Raw genomic sequence first — 22,807 nt, 5'->3', positions numbered from 1 at the left:
GATTCATTCATCATCGCAGATCTTTTGAGACTCTGCATCTTTTGTCCAGTGTTATTTTTTTATCCCTCTCCCCATATCATGACTTCTGGGGAGCTGATGAACTGCTTTCCATATTTTATCCAACTCATGGCTAAAAATGTTGAAAAGGACCTAGCAAGGACAATGTCTTACAGCATACCACCAAGAAGTCCATTCATTAGTGCCACTGCCACTGCTCTGCCTCTTGCTAGTTTTATGGCCTGGAGAGGCTGTATCTAAAGAGGAGGCATTAACTCAGAAGCCAGCCTTGCTGGTACAAATCTCAGGTCCATTGCTTATAACCTCACGATATTGGTGGGTTACTGAATCTCCCTGAGCCTCTGTTACCACCTACGTTTGTTGTGAGGATTCAATGAGCCAACACATGTTAATCACTTAGAATGTACCAGATACATTGTAAATGTTCCATATATGTAAGCTATTTTGATGATGATGAAGATGATATAACTTAAAGCAAGTCACTTTACCTCGTGTTCCCTTTTTCTCATTTGTACAATGATGAGCAGGGTTAGATGAGTTCTAAAATCCCCTTCAACTGTCAAATTCAATGCAAAGTAATCCACCACCCATCCCATAATTGTCCATTTTCTCCAGAGAAGTATCTGAAGCAAGGGTCTCACTGAAGTACAAGCTAAATTTTCTATGGTACGCCTGTCAGTGAAGAAAATGAGTTGTTCCAACTCAATTGGCTTTTTGGTGAGCCGGCGCCAGCAAGAGTTCTTCCAAGCACTACAAGAACCGTCCTTTAAAAAGCACTCTGTAGCACTTTGTCCAAGGTCGATGTCAAGATAATCTGTTGCTGGTTTGTGGGAGACTCAATTTCTTCCCCTTGTGCTAAGTTAGCTACACTGTCTACTTCCTTTCCTCATAGAATAAAAACCAAATTCCTTAGCCTGGCATGGAAAGTCCTCACTATCCTGTCCCATCCTACCTTTTGAGTTCTTAGAGGAAAGTATCCTGGGACAGTATTGTGAGCCCCCCACCCCCACACCATCCAGCTGTGTGGCCTTGAGCAAGCTCACTTACTCTGGGGGTAACAGCCACATCGCCGACAACACTGAGGTTCCTGAGTTTGGTATTTGTTTTGTGGATCAAATGTGATGAGAGCGGTGCATGTGTTTTAGTTTGGTTTGGTTTGGAGGTTTTATTTGTTTCACACTGTATAGTTCTATACAAATACAAGGAAGTAATACGCTCTTGTTTTTCTTTCTTCCCTTTCTCTGATGGTTCCTCCTGCTCTGACCGTGTTGCTAACTGTGGGAGCACGCTGCGTTCACTCCAACTTCTGGTTCATTGTTCACGCCTGTTTACTTCTCCCAATGGTTTCCCCACGTAAATTTTCCCCACGTAAATGCTAGAACACACAATAGGTGCTCAATAAATATTTTTGCATTTAAAAAAAATGCTTGATACGCTTAGACTCAAAACATCCCAGCCTGCTGTCCTTGTGTGATACCTTCCATCTGGCTTAACATTCCATAACAAGCCATAAACTTCGCCTAAAGTACAAGAAATATGAACGTGGCTTTTCTTTCTAATCCACATTTTTTTTTTTGCTTGGCACCACTGTGCCTTGTTTAAGACTATTGTTGGTATCACAGCCTTATCCTAACCTAAGCCCTTCCCAGACAGTCTTGTGTCTCTGTCACTCCAGTGTCTCCAGCTGGTCCTGAATTTTCATTAGGATGTCAAATTAAAAACCAAATGCTCTATGTCCATGGTGGGAATCAGCTAACTCATTCATGAGAATTCTGAGCTTACTTCATGTCAAGGCTAATTATTTACTTCTCTTAAATGATACATTCTGCTTTTATGAAAGCCATTAGTGCCTCTGAGTAAATGAAAAGGGCGTGTGTTTTCAGTAATAAGTTCAACACAGACTCAGCATAATATCTTATATTCATCGTGGTAACGAAAGGATATGGCTCTATCACTGATCTTAATTCTTTTTTTGGGTTTTGTTTTTGACCAATTGTGATAGAAAACGTGATTTTGCCGCAAACACAAATGAAAAACCAAAGTCACTTACTTCATAATTGCCAGCAGACATTAGATATGAAATGTAGATGGAAATATCTCCCCACTGATGCTATGAATTAATATTATTATATTTGTGTGGTACTTTACTTACTTGAGAATACATTAAGTTTCAAGTGTTTTCCCCAATATTGAAGAGAAGTTCGGCAGGCTGTATTATCTCAGTTTTATAAATGAGGACTTTGAGACCAAGACTGTGACAGCAGAAAGGGGAAAATAGCTACACTCACAAATTGGATTTTGAATGTGGTCTCACAATTAGGCAGTGACAGAAATGAGTATAAGAACCAGGCCCCCAGCTCTGACTCTTAGCCAATGTGTCTTGCACCGGACCATGACCCTCCTATTATTAATATGTTTCTATTTTATGTGTGTGTGGACAGGGTAGGGTATTGTGTTTTTTCCTCTTTGCTGTCATTCATTCATTCACTTATCATTCAGCCAACACTTATTGAGACCTCAGTCGCCAAGGACACCCTAAGGGACAAAACAGATAAAGTCCCTGACCTCATGGAGCTTATGCAGTCTGATGGGAGAGATGGATGTCAAACAGATAGTCATAAACATAAAGATGTCATTATAACCCGTGATAAGTACAATGAAGAAAAAAATAATTGGATGAGATGAGAGACTATAGCAGGGGAATCTAATCTCAATTGAAAGGTCAGTGCAGGCTTCTTTGGGAAAATGACAATTACACTCAGATCTAAAGGATGAGTAGGATTCAGCTGAGGGGAGAAAAGAGAAGTTGCGGGGAGGGTGTATGAGGCAGAGGGAAGACAGGGGCTAAGAGCCCTGTGGAGGGAGTAAGCTTTGTGCATCCAACAAGCTGAGGAATGAAAATGTTCAGGCCTCTCTTCCCCTTTAGATGGCCTGGCCTTCAAGAGATCCATGGTTCCATTGTCTCACCCATGATTCGATGTTCACCTTGCTGTGTCAACTGTGTGCTACTGCAAAGCCTCCTTTCCTGGCTTTGTCTCTCCTTCACACGCTGGTCAAATTCAGATGACTTGCCATTTTCCCATGGCACCACCCCAGAAATCCATCTTCGTACTGCTCAGAATAGCCTTCCCCTCTTTCTGCTCTCTGTCCAAATACTGCCCATTCCCCCAGGCCATTCTCATGGGGCCTTTTAGTTGGCTCTCTGGTTGAATGACTCTCTCTCCTAGACTCCTGTTGTCTGTGGTTGGGACCACTCTCGTGTCAATCAACATTAAGTCCTTGTGCTATTATCATCACGAATGCAACTGAAAACCTGTCTTACTAGACACCAAAGCTTAAATCACTGTCAGCTTGGTCTGAGTCATTTTTTTAGCCCCAACAGTCTTTATAACAGAATCTAACACATAATAGGAATCTAGTAAATGCGTGATCAGTGAATGAATAAGTTCGTTGATTATGCTGAGATCTCCTGATGTCAACTCTAGGACACACTGGACAAGAGGAGGTGACTGTTCCTAGGTCCCAACCGTTTTTAGACCCAAATATCATTTTCATGAGCTCCTTTTCCAGGAATCACAGACTCATATGAGGACAGTGTCCATATCAGCATTAGTACAGTACATCAGTCTTAGTGACTGAGATCCTCTGAGGACAGAAATGAGATACCTAATTCAGAAAGAGTGCTGATTAGCTTTATATTCGAACTGTCTCAGCTATCATCAAACACTGAGCCATTTCCATACGGCCTGAAATGTGTCCAAAAGCACTCGCTATATCTACAACGTGTCACCCATGGCTTAGCAACTAGTCACGTGTGTGTCATCGCTAGTTACTCCAGTCACTGGTAAAACCAGCTGACTGAATTAAGTTTGCCTTAACGGAGCAGTTCCCAAACTTGCCTGTGCATGAGAATCACCCAGGAAGCTTAAAAAATTACAGATACCTGGGTCTACCTCTCCAGAGATAATTCAGTTGCTCTGGGGCTGCGGTCTGTGTTTGGGGGTTGTTTAAAGAATCCCAGGTGATGCTAACTTGCCGGTGACTCTGGAAACTACAGGCTTAAGGAAAGAGAACCTTCCGTCGACAAGAGGCCAGGAAGGAGCCATCAGCAGAAAATGAGAAGCCGCTTCCAAGGATAATTCCAAGAAACCAGTAAGATCCCCTTTGCCCATCTGCTAGTAGACACAATTGGGGCTTACGAACTCAAGGAGCTCTTACTTAGCAAGAGATGTGGTGGCTGTGGCCATCTGCTGTGTAGACTTGCATATACTGACTTGAGGTTTGCTGGCAGTGTGTTCTCAGCTTGACATGCTCACACGCCACCCCCTCTGCTGTCACAATCTTACTCATTAAAGGCACTATCTAAAGGCCGTTCCCTCTGTCAATCTTCCCTCACAAATAGTACTTCCCCTGCACTCCCAAAAAAACTTGCTTAAATATTTATTACAGCGCTAGTTTAATTTCCCTTTGTATCATCACTAGCTGTTAAACTGGAATCTTCTTCCCAAGGGTAAGGAAAACCTCTTCTTCACCTTTACATTATCAAAGAATCCAGCATTTTTCTCGAAACACAGTATGTGTTCGATACATACTCATTGAATGGAGGCTGAGATCACAACTATGAACAGAACAGGCTTTGTCCCTGCTCTCACGGAGTTTAAGGGTAACTTACAATTACCCTTAATTCCAAACTAAATAACATTGTCATAAAAATTTCAAGGTAGAAGGAACAGTTACAGAGATGCCTCCATCTCTTGGTTCCCAGTCAAGTGATGATCATAAAATCCTTCTCCGTCATAAACAACTCAACCACAGCTGCAAAGCACATGGGAGCTCTCAGGATACAGAACAACTGTGATCACGCTGAGAGAAGAACAGGGCTGAGACCAGAGGGAAACATCTGGTCCCTTCCAGAGAGAGGCCAGCCATGCAAATAGGGGACACTCTAATCCAGACTGGGTCCGGTTCCAAGGAGTCCCAGCCAAGGAGGTAGATGTCAGCCCTGGACTTCAGAAAGGCCTGTTCAAGTCCCTGAAAGGGAGGGAAACACTCCAGGAGAGTCCAGCCCCCAGGAGCAGAACACTGTCACTCGGATTCGTTAGAGCCGACCCGTATTGAGCTGGCAGCCGCCTACGTGCACTCAGGTGTAGATCTGAAGGCTGCAACCCAATCGCACGCAGGCCAAGCAATCTATTTTCAGATCCCACTCACTCTTGGGGAAGAGGCTCTAAATATACCGTCCAGTGACTGCTGGAGGCCGACTATCATTGCTGGCAGCTGAGCAGGGCGGGGCAGACAGGGACGTCAGGAAACTCACCATTAACCTCAGCCCAGCCCCAAGGCCCTACCACTTGTAGAGCTATATTTACATAAGGGCAAGTGTCTGTTATATTTGACTGGGTTTTCACTTAACAGCCCCTGGGCATCGGCTTTGCATGGCAGTAAAAACCACTGTTCTGTCCCCTCCAAAGATCCACTTAGCAAAGCGTGTAGATGCAGCAAAGGAGGATTTAGGTGAAACTGACCTCGTTCTGTTCTCAGCATTTAGATCCTAGGAAGGTCTTGCACTGACACAAGTAATAGTAATGAAATCCCCCATGTGTACGACACCTGAGAGTCTACAACATGCTTTTGTAGCTTATTTATAAACAGGTACAAAATATTGTTAAAAACAAGATCCAAGAGGGCTGCAGTCAGAAAGAATGCTGGATGTTAGACTTAAGAATTTATATTGCTGTAATGATTTTTCTCTATAATGGGGGAGTCCTTTTGAGTTAGTGCTCAGCTGAGACATGGTCCTCTTACTGCCAAAAGCCAAACATTGTATAAACTCCTCTATTTCCAGGCAGCTGATCCCAAAAGGCCAGAAGGAGTTTAGTTTGAGAAGGAATTGCGTGAGAGCTGCATTAACCACCAGCATTCAGGTAACTCTGTCCAGTAGCAAAACTGCATAGAAATCACTAAAGACAGAGAAATCGTTGATTGGGGGCGAGGCGGGGGAGGGGGCTGCAGTGCTGCACAAGGAAGGTCTTAAAAGTCAGAATGTTTAGCAATATCAGACAGCATTTGAGAAATCGCTGTATTTAGTGAATCTGTTCGCCTTAAACAGGATAGAACCAGTTTCGCTAGTATGAAGAGAGAAAAGGCCAGGGTCTGGGACACTCCCCCTACAGTGGGGTTGCTCAAAGGGCCGAGGCACAATCGGCATCAGACTCACATTGGGGGCCTGTTACACACAGAGGTTTCTGGGCCCTGCCTGGACCCTCTGAATCAGAATCTTTGAGGCCTGGACATGCCACTTTAACAAGGTCCACAGGCGATTCCTATGAGCCTTGAGATTTAAGAATCACAGCCTTACAGGTTGGTGAGTGAAGAAGGTGGCCAACTCTTAGCTGGGCACCCACGCCACCTTTCAAAGTCAGAGATTTTTCACTGGCGCCTCCTGGTTATTCTGCAGGCCAGCATCAATGCCTTTTTACAACCCAACTGATTTCCTAAAGGCACAGGTGTAAGTAGTGGGGCCAAGCGTGGGAACTAATTCTTTCGGCTCTAAGTTCTGGGCTCGTTCCACTCTGCTCCACCTCACCTTGGAGATGCAATCGTTGAACTGTCCTAACTTCTGTCCCTGGCAAGCAGGAAGCCCAGCCTCTGGTCAGATGAAGGTTCTGGAAAATGGGTTGAGTGTAGGGGGGTGAGGCGGGAGTGAGGTGGTGCTGGCCTGTAGCTACAGGTCTTGGAAAGACTTGGTTGGGAGAGAGTAAGCCAAGAGACAAGAAATCGTTCGAAGCGTTTCGTATGCGGAGGGCCGAATAAGGAGGCACCGCCTGGCAAAAGAAGCCCCTGAGGATCTCCAGTGCGAGAGGCTGAGCTAGAGGAACTGAAGGACTGGCAGGAGAGGGGGCAGATCCAGGAGCAGTTTGCTGATGCAATGGCATGCCGAGAGGAAGGCTTTGCTGGCTGCCTATGACTTCACCCAGGAGCAGCTGTTAAGGATGCAACGCTATTTCTGAAATCGCCCAAACATCAATGACTCTCAAGGTGGAATTTCAGACGCATCAGCAGGCTGGGCACAGATATTTACGGACTGGAGTCTTTCTGACGCCAAGTCGAGACCTCTGCGTGAGCTCTGTTCCCCCTCCCACCTTGGCCGGCGGTGATGTACTCGGTCTAGATCCTTCGCCGGCCCCAGCCAGCCAAGATTGGAAGGACTGTGAAATCAGAGATGGAGAAGGCAGCGGCGACAGAGAGGACTTCCCCTTGACGTCCTGGCAGGTAAAAATAGCTCCTAAGGCCTTGAGGCCACCAAAAGCAATATCAGAAAGGGAGAAAGTTTCAATAAACCCAACAAGTAGTTCTTAAACATCCATTATTTCCCCAGCTGTTTTGAGGGACAGGGTTATATACTCTTTACACTTCAGGGAGGGCTCAGTCATGCCTGGTAATTAAGAAAAGCAATCATGATGAGTGCTAAAAATGAATCACCCTTTTTCCATCAGAGGGCAGGTGACTGTTTTAAAACCTCCATTTGTTGATCAGTTTGCCGGTGGTAGACCAGAAAGACTCCGTGAGTGAGGTGGAGGGGCAGCCACCACCTACCTCCCTCCTTGTCCATCCATCCTGCGCACTCCTGACACATTCATCCTCCTAATGCACAGCGCTGATGTGGCTCCTCAGACCAAATACTCTTAGTGGCTCCCCTTTGCCTATGGAGGTATCTGCACTGGGTCCCATCCCACACCTCCAGGTCTTCCAGCCTCCGCTTGCCTGAGCATGTCCTAGACTCCAGAAAAGCACACAGCATACTCTTTCCCCCAACAAATCTTGCATGCTTCCTCATTCCCCGCTTTTGCTCAGGCTGCTTTACCCTCTGGGATGCCATGGTCCCAACGACTTATCCGCTTTGGCTGAATCCTAGCTTATTCTAAATGCCACCTCTTCCTGATTCTCCCCAGCTTCTAGTCTCTCCCTCTCTTCTCTCTGTGCATCTCTCTGTATCTCTTTCTCTGTCTCCCTGCCCTTGAAACCCTCCCCCCACCGCCCCACCTCCCAACAGTGAGGACCTCTCTGTTCTGACCCACAATTAGCTCAGCCATGGGACCTTTGGATTCTTCTCAGTGTGAAGCATTTCCATGACTGATACCCTTGAACTTGCTGCTACTGAAGACCCATCCCACATGCTCTTTACTTTCAAGTCTTTAATTCATGCTGTCTCCTCAGCCTCCACCACAGACTTGGCCTAGTTGTGATGAGGCAAGGGCCTCCGTCTCTTTCAGGGGTCTAGGAGCGAGGAGGCATGTCATCCCCCTTCTTGGGAGGTGAGATCAAATCCCTTTCTGTAGGAAGTTTTCCAGGTTGCAACCCCTAATCCTTCCACCCAGCCAAGGTCAGAGCCTATATTCCTGTGCTCTTGTCCTACATCCATCCTTCCTCCCTCTCCAACACATATCACAATTATAATTAAATAACTGTATAACTTTGTCTAACACCTGCCTCCCTCCACAGACAGAAGCTCCATGAAGGCAAAGCCCATGTCTCTTCATTCATCAGTGAATCTCAGGACATAGTTAGACGGCAATAAATAGTTGGTGAATGGAGGGACCGCAATTATCACACGCTGTGCTGGATGACAGCTTGTGTGTGTGACACGTCTCATCCATCCAGCGCTGTCGAAGAATATAGGTGACACAGGACTTTCTTTCTCCCCACCCCCACCCCCGCCACTTCCAGCAGTGCCTTGTTCATAGCATGTGCCAAAAAGAAAGAAAGAGGAAGGGAAGGGAAGGAGAGATAAGAAAAAGAAGCAAGTGATGATGGGTCAGTAACATCACATTTGATTCAAAAGCAGACGCATTCGTTCGAAAATTCAATGAATAATTACTGGGCGTCCATGCTACAAAAAAGAAGGAGAATTATTTGTCTGTCTATCTGTGTGCTTGTCTATCTGTTTGTCTACGGTAGGAGAAGTAGCTGTAGAGACAGCAGAGGGTCAGGTTTTGAGTCCTAGCTTTGCCCCTGAGTGTCTGTGTGACCTTGAACAGTCAGATCCCTCTGAATGGCAGTTTCCAGTCCCGTCAGCCCCTAAAAATGAACGCGAAATTCTTAGTTCACAGCGATATTGTGAGGATTGAAAGAAGGCATGTGTTTGAAAGCCTTTTGTGAAATGTGACATGCGATAACGTGTATAATTAGCACGAGTGCATGATGAAAGGGAAAAGACAACGGAGTGAGACGTGATTGTGAGAGTCTCTAGGCAGTGAGGTGCACCCCCAGGAGTGGGGCGTGAGGTCCAAGCTCCTGGGCCTCTCTGGCCCCCCCCCCCGACAAAGCCCCAAGCCTCCCGAGGCACAGGTTCATCATGTGTCAAACGGCTCCGAGGCTCCTGGCTTCCTGGGAGGAGCGGGCTTGCTAATAAAGAGATTGTTTTAATAATGCGAATTACCGGGTGCTATGGTAACGGGCATTACATGATCCAGAGAAGAGGAGCAGCTTTTGATAAGAATAGGGAGCCTGCAGATGTGAAAGGGGGGTGGGGACGAACCCAGGATGGGGGTGGAGGAAAATGCAAATGTAGACAGACACAGAGTAGGCACCACTTGCAACAAACAAACATGGTGATTCCTGCCGCTCAGGGGAGCCTCTCCTGTCTGGGCCCTGCTGGCTGGAGGGTACCTTGAGCATCTCCAGAGTTTGTGTTCCTATTGCAACTTAGGGTCCCCCTGTGTACTTAAACTGGCAGCCCCCACATTTTTTTTTAAGATACAAGCACATGCAAAAATCTGGATACAGACAAAATTTTGGTGATTTTTACCAAATAACTAGAAACACAAGATTTTGGTTTTTGTTTTTTGTTTTTTTTTTTGTATTCACCAATGGATGGCTTTAAGAAGTTCTCTTGTAACTCAGTTTGGCATGACCTCTTGGCTGTTGATGGTCTCCGTGAGTCTTATCAACATGGAGAACCAGAAAGCTTGCACACTTTAATGGAAGGCCAATGCCGATGCTGAAGTCCACATCACCAAACTTGATTGCCCTACTAAAATGCTACCTGTCCACCCGAGGACACGCTGCACGGTATTTTCCAGTGCCATGGAAAGCACACTGGATGGTCAAGGAAGGGAACTCACGCCTAATGAGTCATCGATGCTCTTGTTGCTCAACTGGGTACTTTATCCACACTAGCTTCTGCAAGGGAGTCTGGGCCCAGCTTGTCACCAGCCAGCGGCGAGATCTTTGAGTTTTCTCAAAGAGCAGAGCATCAGTCCACGGGCATTTTTTACGATTCTGTTATTTAAAAAGTTTCCTCTTCTGGTTGTCCCTAAATGTCTTCTGTTTAACCTTTGCTTTCTCTTTATCTTCTGCTGGTTCCTGAGTTACGACTGAGGTCCTGAGACAGTCATGACGATGAAGAGACCTGAGTCCCTCCTTGGTTTTATCTCATCTTATGGTTTGGGCGACTTCGGTAAGATATTAGCTGCCTCAGTGGCAAATTGAGTGTTGCTATTTCTGGGTTTATTGAATACACATATGTGTGCGTTGTTGCCAGGACTAAAGGAGGAGGGTATAAAAGAGGAGGGATTTAGACTGGAAAACTGAAAGAGCTCCCTGACTCTAAAGGATGTGGGGTCCACTGGAATGCAGTACTGGGGCTAGCTAAGAATACTCTTTTTCTATGGATTTTTAAGAAAAACTAGACTTTTCCCTTCCTCCATTAGTGTAAGATCAAATGTGCCTGCAGGGAAAAGAAGGAACTGCCTAAGATTCCTTTAAATATGTTATGTGAATTGAAAGGAGCTTTGGATTTTTACAAAAATATTCTTTAGCCTGGAATAGAGCAGAATTTGAATAAGGATTAACTCTGGGTCATGGAATTTTGAGATGATTTCCATTTTCTTCTGCAAACCTCTCGATATTTTGCAAGTTCTCTGTTACCTTTACCTATTAACCTATTACATTTACAATGGGAAAAATAATTAAAGTATTTTTAAAATTTTGAACAAAAGTTTTCCTTAGTCTTCAGAATTGTTTGTTTTCGCCATATCACAGATATCACAGATCACAGCCCCTTTCCTCCGTATGTTTTATTTCGTAAGGCAAGTAGCTGCAGAACAATGAAACAAACAAATGAAAGAAGCCAAGAATCCTTAATTCCCTGAAAAAGCCACAAGGTTGGAGCCGAAAACCAAGGTTTTGTGAGCATCCCTTTGGTGCAGTCCCTCAGGGGCCCCCTCACCTGAATTACATTAGACTACTTCATCCCATTAATGAATCAATCACTTCAGCTACCCTTCCCCTTCCTCTCTCTTCCATCCCCTCCCACCCGCGATCATTTAATTACCATCTGCTTTTCATGTCCTTCGAAAGTCGCTGAAAAGACACACCATCAAGATTCTTGGGCCATTAAAACCCATCTCGTTCCTCTTCTATCCCGCTGATTTTCCATCTGCCTTCGTAGAGTAAATTGTGTATCTTGTGAAATCAGAAGGTCTGGGTTCAAATCCTAACTCTGCTATTTACAACACATATGACCTGAGGAAATACACTCACTCCCTCTGGGCCTTCATGCTGTCACCTAGGACATGTAGATGATCGTTGTGCAAATGAGAGAGTTGTGAGAAGAGGAGAAGACACGGAAAAACGCATGTCGCAGTGATCATTGCACTGCAGGTTCTCAGTAAGAAGAAGGAAGGTTTGCATCTGTTCTTATCTTGAGAGAACTGTTTAGCTTTAAAACCAGTACCTGGGGTTACCCAACAGGCCCACTGGACCCAATCTTTCCCAGGTAGAACCTTCAGCAGCTTGACCCCCAAGAGGCCAGGCTGACAAAGACAATTGACACAAGTCATAGCTGTCAACAGTCTGCCGTGATGTGGACCTGTGACCATTCTCAGCAGCAGCACCGGGGGCCAGCCGTTGAACCAGCTCTGCCTGCCGTGGAACAGCAGGAGGGTTCTCTTTGCTGAGGCTTTGCATATTCTAATAGATTTGATAAACACAGTGTGATCAGCTACCATATTCTACCACTGTGCTGGGCCACAGGACAGAAAGAAGTATAAAAAGAAACAGTTCCTGCCCTTCCTGAACTACCGGTCTAATGGATAACGTTGCTGTGGAAACTCACGTTATGCTGCGCTTTCGTTTAGCTGCTGCCCTCTCTTCCCCTTCACAACCAGTCTTCCCCAAGGTGTTGTCTAAGCGGCCCTCCGCCACTCCCACCCCTGTCCATTTACTCTCCTTCCCTTGCTTCTCAACCCGCATGGCCTGGCCACCACTCTAATGGGACCACTCTGTCCAAAGTCCTCAAAACTCTCTTTGTTTCGGATTTGAATTAATACGTCTCAGCTATTGTTTATTTGACAGCATGAAACACTGCTGACTTTTCTCTGCCCTTCTTGAAGCATGCTCCTTTGGCCTCCCTGGCACAATTCTTTCCAGATCCAAGTGTTCAGAAGCCTAGGAGACATCGACGCTTGATGTCTCACAGCCGTTTCACAACTGGCATAACCCAACTAAACTCATGATCTTCCCTCCAAATCTGCTTTTCTTCCGTCCCCCAATGGCATCTCTGTCCACCGCTTTGTTAATGCCAGAAAGCTAAGAGTCACCCATGAAACTGCTTCCCCCCTTGCTCCTTGTAGCACATCCACCATCTAATCCTGTCGGTTTTTCTACTCATCTCTAATGGACTCATGTTGGTCTGTCATCTTCTGTTGCCTGGACTACTACAAAAATATCCTAACTCCTTCCCCCGCTTCCACTCTTATCCCCTCCATTCCGTTAGCCACACAACAGCCAGAATATTTCTCTTTTTAACATAAATCTGATCATATTACTCTCATGCTTAAACTCTTTCAATGATTTATCATTGTACTGAAAAATAACCTCTCTTGTTGTAACTTGAACTTCAAGGTCTGCATAACCCAGCCCCTGTCTACTTCTTTGCCCTAAACTCATGCATTCTTGCCCTTGATCACTGCCATAGATACACAGGACTCCTTTCAGTGCTTAAAACATGCCACACCCTTTCCTGTCCCCAGGGCCTTTAAATATGCTATTCCCTCTGCTTGAAAGACTCTTACTCTGCCTGGCAGCTCCAACCTGTATTTCAGATCCCAGTATGAATATTACCTCCTCAGAAAAGCTATCATCCCTAAAACTTCAAACTAAATTAGATGTCCCAGCTGGACTCCCTCATAAAGCCCTGTTATTTCTCATCAAGTATGTTCAAAAATGTATATTTACCCCACTATATATATGATGTTTGCATCCCTAAGACTATAACTGACATGAGGGCAAGCACTTTGTCTCTGACCTTAATAGTCTTCTGCTTAGGAAAGAGACAAGTATGAAAGCAGGACTCTACACCCACACAGGGAATTCATGCTGGCTTCAGAATGTAATAAATTTACTCTTTCATTCAAAAAAATATGAGTGGACTTCTAAGGGTCGCTAGATATTTGAAGGGAAAAAATCAGCATCATAAAAGAAACTTGGTGAATAAAAACCCCAGAGAAAACAAAGTAGAAGAAAACTTTTAAACAATTCTAACTATTGTGTTCAGAGAAATTCAGGGAGATATTACATTCATAAAACAAAAATAGTTGCTATAAAAATAAGTGTTCACAGAGCAAGAAAGAGTTATTGGGAGTTAAAGACAATTGTTAGAGAAAGATCAATAGAGTAAATGGAAGACTAATTCAAAGAAATCCTTCCGACCATAGATTAAAAATGACAGATGGAAAATATCTGAGAAAAGTTAAGAGACTTAGAAGATCAATCCAATAAGAGCCATGCATTTGATGAGAGTTCCAGACATGAGTAAAGAGAAAATAAAGGGAGAAAGTAATAAAAGGAAAAAGAAAAGAGGACAAACTCCTGGAGCTTACACAAAGAAAAAATGTTAACTAGGTCCACCACCCAAATTTATCCCAGTTAAGGTTTAGAAACTTCAAGGACCAAAAAAAAAGAAAAGATCTTAATAGTTTAAGAAAAAGATAAAACTGATTACCTACAAAACAACATGTATCAGATTGCCATCACTAAAACCATATACTAGAGTTCAAAGTAGAGAGGGAAAAACCATCTTAAACCTACAATTCTAGCCAAACAAATTAGGAGGTAGGGATGAGGGGCAGTGAGACACACTAAGACCCAGAAATCTGACATCCAGCGCACCCTTCTGTGACAATGACCGGAAAGCATACTCCAGCCACGTGAAACAGAAATGTAAGGGAGCAGAGAATGTGGGACCCAGAAAGAGTGGAAATTAAACTTGAAATGAGCTGAAAACCTAGAAAGAGTACTTTTGAGAGCCTAGAAAGTAACCAAGCACATTAAAAAAAGGAAGACAGAGCTTCAAGAACACCTTTAAGAATCAAAGAACTGTCCTGTGACAAGAAATTGGAATAAGACCCTGGATGATCTTGTTGAGAAGGTTGGAAAAAAAAAAAAAAGCACTGAACAAAATGAACAAAAATGGTAGTTAGAAATGCCAGGAAAAGTAAAATTAGCAAAGAGCTGTGTAAGAGAGTCACAATCCAAATACACACAAATGAGAACATTGTGATTCTGAGCAGGGATAAAACGTTGGAAAACAGAACTGATCTGACGTTGATTCTGAGATCGGTCTCCTTTGAATGGAGGAGTTTTAACAACATAATGTTAAAAAGATACACTGAGGCACAGTAAAATTTCGAGGAGTTTATCTGAGCAAACATCACTTTGAATCAGTCAGTGCTAAACTGAGAATGGGTAGGGGCCCAAGGCCGGCAGGAATTATGGGAAAGGCTTTCATAGAGCAGACGCAGAAGGGCAGCAAGGAGGTGGTTTGATTGGCTAAGGCTTAAGCAGTTGCCTTATCTGGGAAAGCCTAGTTGACTGTTCATGATTGATGGCCTTAAATTTCATGTTCTCAGATACAAGTGCACTTGCCGGAACTGGCAGTGGCTTGGATTTCAGGGTTCTTAGCAGGCTACCAGAGCCTTAGGGTCACCTCGGTCTAATGCCTCCTTGTTCAATTACTTCAGCAATAGAATTGCATCTATGCATCTAATCACGCCACTTGGTTCTGAAGAAAATAATTACATAATCATAATGCAAATAAATAATCGTTGATTGATTGAAATCAACATATAAACAAAACACAGAGGACCTAATGGTGATTACAGAACAGAATACAAATATCTTAAGGCAGCAATGTAAAAGAGATAAAAACAACTGACAGAAGTTAGAACATGGTGGGGAGGGTGTAGCTCAGTGGTCGAGTGTGTGCTTAGCATGCACGAGGTCCTGGGTTCAATCCCCTGTACCTCCATTAAAAATTAAAAAATAATATAAATAAATAAATAAATATAAGTAAATAAATAAGCCTAATTACATCCCCTCCAAAAAGTTTTTTAAAATAAAATTTTAAAGATTTTTTTCAAAAAGAAGCTAAAAGCCGTGGAAGGCGGCAAATTCCTTACATTACAGGGCAGAAGCAGGAAGCACTGTCTGAGTTGAAATATCAAGACCTATAATCTTTTAAAAACATAAAGTTAAATTTATTATTTAAATTTAAATAAGTAAAGAACAACAAATAGCAAAATTAAGACGAGGAAAACAGTTACTGCAAACGAGCTATAGTCTTCCTCCCTTACAGTGAAAAATCAGTAAACACTATTCAAAGTTGAAAAACCAAGAAAAAGACATAAACACACTTAAAGTTTGGAAATAACCACCAGAGGAACTGGAAAGAGACGTAATTAAACACAGGAAAAGCCGAGGGAGGGGGAAGGGATACTTTTACTTTCCATTTTCTGTTCTCTGTTGCTCAAGTGTTTATTACCCTGTACGTGTATTAATTAATTAGTGGGTGAAGAACATGCAAAATTAAATGAATAGAACGTCTGGGCTAAGGGAGTCAAGTGCAGAGCTCCGAGGGAATGCACATTTGAACAGAGATGTCTTATGAGTAATGTGCTACCAACGTCGGACCGCCTCCAGGTGTCTCCCAAAGCGAGCACCTCTCCAGCTGTGCCTTTATTACTGCAACACAAACGCCGTGCAAATCAGAGAGGATGCCCAGCGTTGCAGGAGAATAAGGCCTAAAGATTTCAGCTGGCCACAGCAGAAGAGGAACCAATCATGTAAGGTGGCTGTAAGCTAGAAACTCGAAAGCAATGGCGGGCTGGACTAAGTCCTAGAGAGGAGAAGACACAGGAAACACATGGAAAGTGGCTCGAATTTTTCGTGTCTTAAAAAAGAGGCATTTTAGTTATAGTAATCTGTATCCACTAATCCCAAACTCCTAATTTATCTCTCCCCCATCCCTTTCCCCCTTTGGTAACCGTAACTTTATATAAAATAGTTAAACAACAAGGTCCTACTGTAGAGCATAGGGAACTATATTCAATATCCTGTAATAAACCATAATGGAAAAGAATATGAAAAAGAATATATATACGTACATCACTTTGCTGTACACCAGAAACTAACACAATATTATAAATTAACTATACTTCAATAAAAATATAAATAAAAAAAGAAAGAGGCATTAGCCTCATTCTGAATTATTCTAAGGCAGAGCTATGGGGGTGAATCCAAGTTTGTGGGACCCAATGCTGATTCAACGGAGGGGACCATCTTTATTTAAAATATTATTTAAAAACATAATGTTTTCCATTTCTTCTCTTCTTTGGACTCCTTTCTGCATTAGACTCTTTAGAGCCTTAGTCACCAAGGCTGCAGTCCGCCTTGCAGGTGGATTTTTGTGAGTGTGACATTGGGAGGCAGAAGGGCGAGGGGTTAGAAGCTGCACGGGTGTCAGAGCTGTGGGGACATTCATGCATTGCCCTGATGCAATGCATGGCTCAAGGTCGTTGCACCCCACAGCCCCTGTCCTCCTACAGCTGAGACAATGGTCTCAGTAGAAATTCTTTCGTTTTAATGCTGCACGTGTACCTCCCTGGGAACGCCAGTGCACGCTGACAGGTCCCTTCACCCATCAGCATGTTCAGTCGGTGGTGACTTTACCCTCCCCCCTCCTTACCTGCCTGGCCTCACATTCTCTCCACCCACCCTCTTCTCTCATCACCTCTCAATACATCTCTGCTCTGTGAACCCTTCAGCACAGACTCAGCCTTCCTCTTCTTATTACTTTCAGAAAATTCTGTAGGTGGAAAGAAATTTAATCAGTAATAATAAGGCTTTCTATTTTTAGAGCTTCTGTCTTCTGAGCAAGCTGAAGGATGCCACAGCTATAACGGAATCGGTTAAAGAGTTGAAGGGGTCTCCTAAAGGTCTTTTAGGGAAGTCCCCTGCCGTGAGGCAAAACTTTCCAGAATCCTGCCTTGGGGAGGCGCTGGCCTCCCCTAATCTGACCCTGGAGTCCAACAGCACCATGTCTCAACTTCCAGCACCTCTCCCTCTGCTCAGCCAGAACCCTTCTTTCCAACACTGCCCGAGCTCCTCTCTCCCTGGAAAGATTGCAGCAGACTCCTAATGTTCTCCCACCCTTAGTTTCTCATCCAACCAACCTCCATGCCACGAATCCAGTGATCTTTCTAAAACACAGCTCTAGTCATCCTTGGGATGCAAAGTGAGGGATGCAAAGTATTATGGGAAGACAGTGGAGATGGCGGTTAGGAAAAGTGTCACAGGTTGAGACTCAGAAGATCACAGGAGGTCACCAAGAAGAGTGGAGGAAGATGTGCCAGGCACAGAGCACTGCCAATGCAGAGGTCAGGAGCCATCGTGCACGGATGTTGGAGGCATGCTAAGTAGAACAGAGTGGCATGAGTGGCCAGGGACACAGAGAGGAGCTATCAGAGGACAGGATGGGAAGGTGGATTGGGACTTTTTCCTGGTGGCAGTGGGGTCATTGGGTGGTGAGAGCCACAGTGGAGCCCTTGGGCAGAGTTAAATTGAAAGGCTCTGTCTGATCCCAAGAAGAGAAGGGAGAGGATGGCGCTAAAGGGGAGTGCAACGCACATCACCATCTCACCGAGTACCAGGGACCCAGATTCCTCAAAGTGTCAACTCCATCCCCACCCCACCCACCCCACACACACACCTGCACCCATCTTCCCTTCTGGTGTGAATAATTCGAGTTACCTGTTAAAATTCTAAGCCACAGGATAGGACAGAGGATCTCAGATTTGGGGTCAAGGCCTGGTTTCAAATCTCCCGTAAATGTTCAACCTCACCACCATGCCTCAGCTTCCCCAGCACTAAAATGCAACAGAAACACCTCCTTCCTGGCGTGGCTGAGACTATCACAGGAAATGATGTCTGTGTAACACTTACGACACATAGACAGAGCCCCGTAAATGCAATTTTAATATACATTTTGTTGTTTTCTTTGGGGTTCCCTCCATACTCCCCCAGAGCACCGGTGAGTCCTGTGTCCCCAGCCTTTCAGGGAGATGTGTGCAGACTCCAGTCAACAGCCCTTCTGGTGCCTCTCCAGTGGGGCTTTCCTTGGGTTCTCTGGCCTGAGTTGGATGATGCTGACACGTACAGAGTGGGTTAATGGGGACGATCAGGGTGTGTGTGTGTGTGTGTGTGTGTGTGTGTACAGGTATATCTGTGTATGTCAGTTCTGCCGATGACACAAAGGGAAGGAAAGAGGAATCAAAAAGGCAAATGAATGCAAAGGAGAAGTGGTACCAAATTCAGCGGAGGGTTAAAGTCGATGAGAAGCTGGAGGTCTGAGGGGAGAGGGTCGGGTCCAGCTCGCTCGGGCCTCCATCGCCAGCCCAGGTGGGCACACACGGAGAGCGGAGAAGATGGTACAATGCCCAGCCCCCTCAGTAGACTCTCCCACTCCGGCCACTCAGGCCTGGATGGCGTCCTTCCCCCAGTGCACTACCTCCGAGCTGCAGAAATTCTTGGGGCTCGGGGCTGGGCGGAGGGGGGCAACTCCAGCCGCTTCCAGGGATCGGCCAACAGTTTCCAGGGCTCCTGCTGAAGACAGACTCCCTGACCACATGCTTTTCCGTGACATCACTGTCAGTGACCTTTGGGGGCCAGAAGGGTGGGGTCTGAGGGGACGGGTACAGGCCACGATTCTCTGGTGGTCACAAAGGTTGGGATTGTGAGCTGCCCAGAGCTGGAGGGACGCCTCAATGGGGACAATGTCTCTTGCTGGACTGGGAATGGCTTCCCTGCCCTAGGATATGGCAGGACTATAGTGGACCTGTTGTCCTTGCTCCTTTTCTAGATTAAAAAGCACATTGTTGAGCACAGAGGCTGTGTGTGTATGTGTGTGTGTGTCTGTGTGTGTGCGCACACAGAAGTGTAAAGAGTCTCAGAAAATTGCATTTTGCTTTTAGAACAAATGATGATGATGTGGAGCGGAAAACTTGCAATCCAGCCAGCAGAGAGAAGTGTGTTTTTGCTTTTCAGAAGCCTTGGGAAGGAGAGGAGGGAGGAGGGGAGGAGGAGGGGAGGAGGAGGGGAAGACTTCGCTGATGTTTCAAGAGCGCCAAAGAGCGCTGGAGGAGATCAATACGGCCAATGAGGCCAAAGCTGATTACAGCAAACACAGCCCACGACCCTGTGTCCACTTAAAGTAATAGCCCTAAACACTTGACGGAAATAACTCAATTACCTTATCGATTTGGGATCTCAGTCACCTCCCCCAACAGACAACACACACAGACACTACCACAAACCCATGCATCTTATTTTTCCTCTTTTTGCTTCTTTAAAAGAAAAAAAAAACAACAATGTAATTGGCATGACCTGCTCCACCAGCTTAGAAAATGAATAAAGTTACATCTGTTTCTTATCTGCACATTAATCACTCAGGTCCCCACCTGCCCAAATTGAAGGATGGCCAGTAGCCTCTCTCTCAGGACCTCCTCCCCTCCCCCAAACTAAGGAGCCCCAGGTGCTCACTCAGCCCAAACTGGTTAGTGTAAAGAAATAATTGAGAAATCTGATCAGTTCACCAGCCCCCTCCTCCCCCTCATTTCCTGCTGTTGTCACTTCGAGCCCCTGCCACATGGTGCGGCTGATGAAAGCACACAGCCCCTCGCAGATGGATGTGTTACGGCTGCCGCACCGGTGCCTGGCTACCCCAGCCCGCACTTGGGCAGAGGGAGGACCAGCCTGCGAGCCCGCTCACTCGTCCACTGACATTCATGTGCGTGCACACTGCCCCAAAGCCCGGTCCTCCAAACCAGGACTGGAGAGAGGCTTCAATGACAGCCAGAGCAGCGCTGCCTGAAGACTTCCCCCTGGAGGCTGGGAAGCCTTCTCCTGCCAGCAGCCCCCAGCCAGGGCGGCTAAACCCATCATAAGCAACTTATACTGTTGCCTTGCAACACTCAGCAGGGGCTGGAAAGCTCCTCAGGAACCATCCAACCCAATATCCTTGTTTCATATACGGGGAGAATGCGCAAGGTCGGGTGACAGTCCAACTTCACATGGCCAGCAAAGAATGCGCTGGTGTGGGATGGAGGTGAGGGGGGTGGAGTCTGGGTGCAACATCCGAAAGGCCTTGGAACGCATGTAGTGGCGATCTCTTAGTTACCCATCCTCACTTTCCAGCAAAGCCACTCTGTTGCCAATGCCTGGCCAGCCCTGCTGGACATCCCTGGAGAAGTCCCCTCTTCCTACCGCCCGGGAGACCCCATCGCCCTGGGCAAGCCAGGCAGGGTGGTCTCCCTGGACCCTGTTCCAGTTATAGCCTTTGCTTAGCCTATGTCCCCGTATTTTCAAACTCTCCTTCTCAACCAGCCCTCTTCTATCAATTCAAACCTTTTCCAGATTTTTTTTAAAGTCCTTTGTTCCAACATTTCTCTCCACCCTCCTCCTCCTCATCTTCCCCCATCCTCCTTCCCTCTGTCTTTGCCTTTCCCTACTTTTTTGTTCTATCTTCCCCCACTTTCCTTCTCTCAAAAAAATTTTTTTAATGGAGATGCTGGGGATTGAACCCAGGACCTCATGCACACTAAGCATGCACTCTACCACTGAGCTATACCTCCCCTAGTTTTTTTTTTAATGAACACTCTGTCCCACTCCCATACTCACGCTCATGTCCATCTTCCTCGTGCCTGCACTGGGTGAGAAAGGTCACAGCTTTCAGAGCTTCCTCAGTGGCCACGTGGCAGTGTGCTGATCACGACCAAGACAGATCCTGGTGTGGAAAAGTCTGGTGCTCACTAAGCACTGGGAAGGCAGGAGTGGGCACAGGAGGGAGGGCAAGACCAGGCTGCTGTCCCCAGAAATGCCCACAGCCCCGCAAGTCCCCTGGTTGTCGGTGAGTACAGCCCAGATTTGCCGCATGTCCTGAGGGTTCCACTGCTTCAGATGAAAAGGTCACCAGCACCTGTCCCTCCCTGCCATCCAACAATCTTTCTCTTTCTGAAGGAAAGGTTTTTATAGTGTAAGAACCTCTTCTTGATATGTGCATGTTCTGACCTTCACGTCATCGCAAGAGCTTTCTTAGAGGTTAAACAAGAGCCTTTATCTTCCTGACACTGAAACTGACAACATGCTATTTACTGAGAAAGGGCAAGAAAAGGAACCGAAATTGACTGAGTCTCAGGCATTATTCTATGAGTTAGGGACACATGGTGAATAAGACTGACATGTTCCCTGCCCTCGTGGGGCTTACGTTCTACCAAGGAAACAGACACTGTGCATGTACACAAATAAAATCATTGTAGAAGGTAAGAAGAGTCAGGAAGGAAATTAACTGGGCATGATGGTTCATGACAACACCAGGGACTTGCTTAGGGCATGGGAAGTTCTCCCCGAGAAGAGGACATCTAAGCTGAGACCTGAACCTTGGGGTTGAGGACAGGACTCATGATGAAATTTTAAGCCATGCTCACTACAAGCTAGTAATGTCTGTGTTATTGTCATCTGCAATTTACACATCAAGAAATTGAGGCTCTGGGAGATAAGGTAACATATCAAGTGGCATGTTTGATACCAAAGCCACACTTTCTCTGTTACCATCCCTCCTTGGGGTACTTGTGCCTTCCTTCTGAATAATTAAAACCACCTGGGAACTTTGGAATCCAGGTATGCAGATTCCAGCTGACTCTATTTTGAGACCAGTGTCCATCCTGGTAAAGTATATACCTTGCTACACCCCGAGGAAGGTCAAGGCTGCTCTCTCTTCTCAAGACTCTTGGAAGACAAGCCAGAGCATAATCCAGCACCCAGATAAGGCTATGAAAGGAGTGCAGAGCAGGGAAGATAACTGAGGTCGGACTTCTCAGGCAAGGAGCTCTGCTGTGAATTCTCCCTGTAAAGAAAGCATGATCTGGCCAGGCAGAGAGGAGTGGGCGGCATTTCAAGGCAGGTATGTTGTGAACTCTTCCAGAAGAGAGCTGGGGGCTGTGGGAGGCTGCTTGGAAGAGCTGCCAGACATTCCCATGACCTGCCACAACATGCAAAAGTAGAGGCATGATCAAGACCAGGAAGCAACCTGAATGCCCAACGACAGATGACTAGATAAAGTACTTGTAGTATATTTACAACGGAATACTACTCAGCCTAAAAAAAGAATAAGATAATGTCATTTGCAGCAACATGAATGGACCTGGAGATTGTCATACTAAGTGAAATAAGCCAGAAAGAGAAAGAAAAATACCATATGATATCATTTATGTGTGGAATCTAGAAAAAATGACACAAATGAACTCATTTACAAAACAGAAACAGACTCACAGATGTGGAAAACGAACTTATGGTTACCATGGGGTAAAGGGGGTGGGGATGGATAAATTAGGGGTTTGAGATTAGCAGACACAAACGACTACATATAAAATAAAAAACAAGGTCCTACATGATA

General features: G+C 45.4%; 1 non-coding gene across 1 annotated transcript; it reads right to left on the bottom strand.

Annotated features, from left to right (window-relative positions):
• Positions 1 to 20,915: 20,915 nt before the first annotated feature.
• Positions 20,916 to 20,987, bottom strand: TRNAT-AGU (transfer RNA threonine (anticodon AGU)). The gene has a single exon. It is a non-coding gene; the product is annotated as a tRNA-Thr (tRNA).
• Between the last annotated feature and the right edge of the window lie 1,820 nt (positions 20,988 to 22,807).

Source organism: Vicugna pacos, chromosome 21 (assembly GCF_048564905.1).
Source record: "Vicugna pacos chromosome 21, VicPac4, whole genome shotgun sequence".
NCBI lineage: Eukaryota > Metazoa > Chordata > Mammalia > Artiodactyla > Camelidae > Vicugna > Vicugna pacos.
Note: the sequence above shows the minus strand (reverse complement) of the source record. Positions and strands in the feature narration are given on the sequence as shown.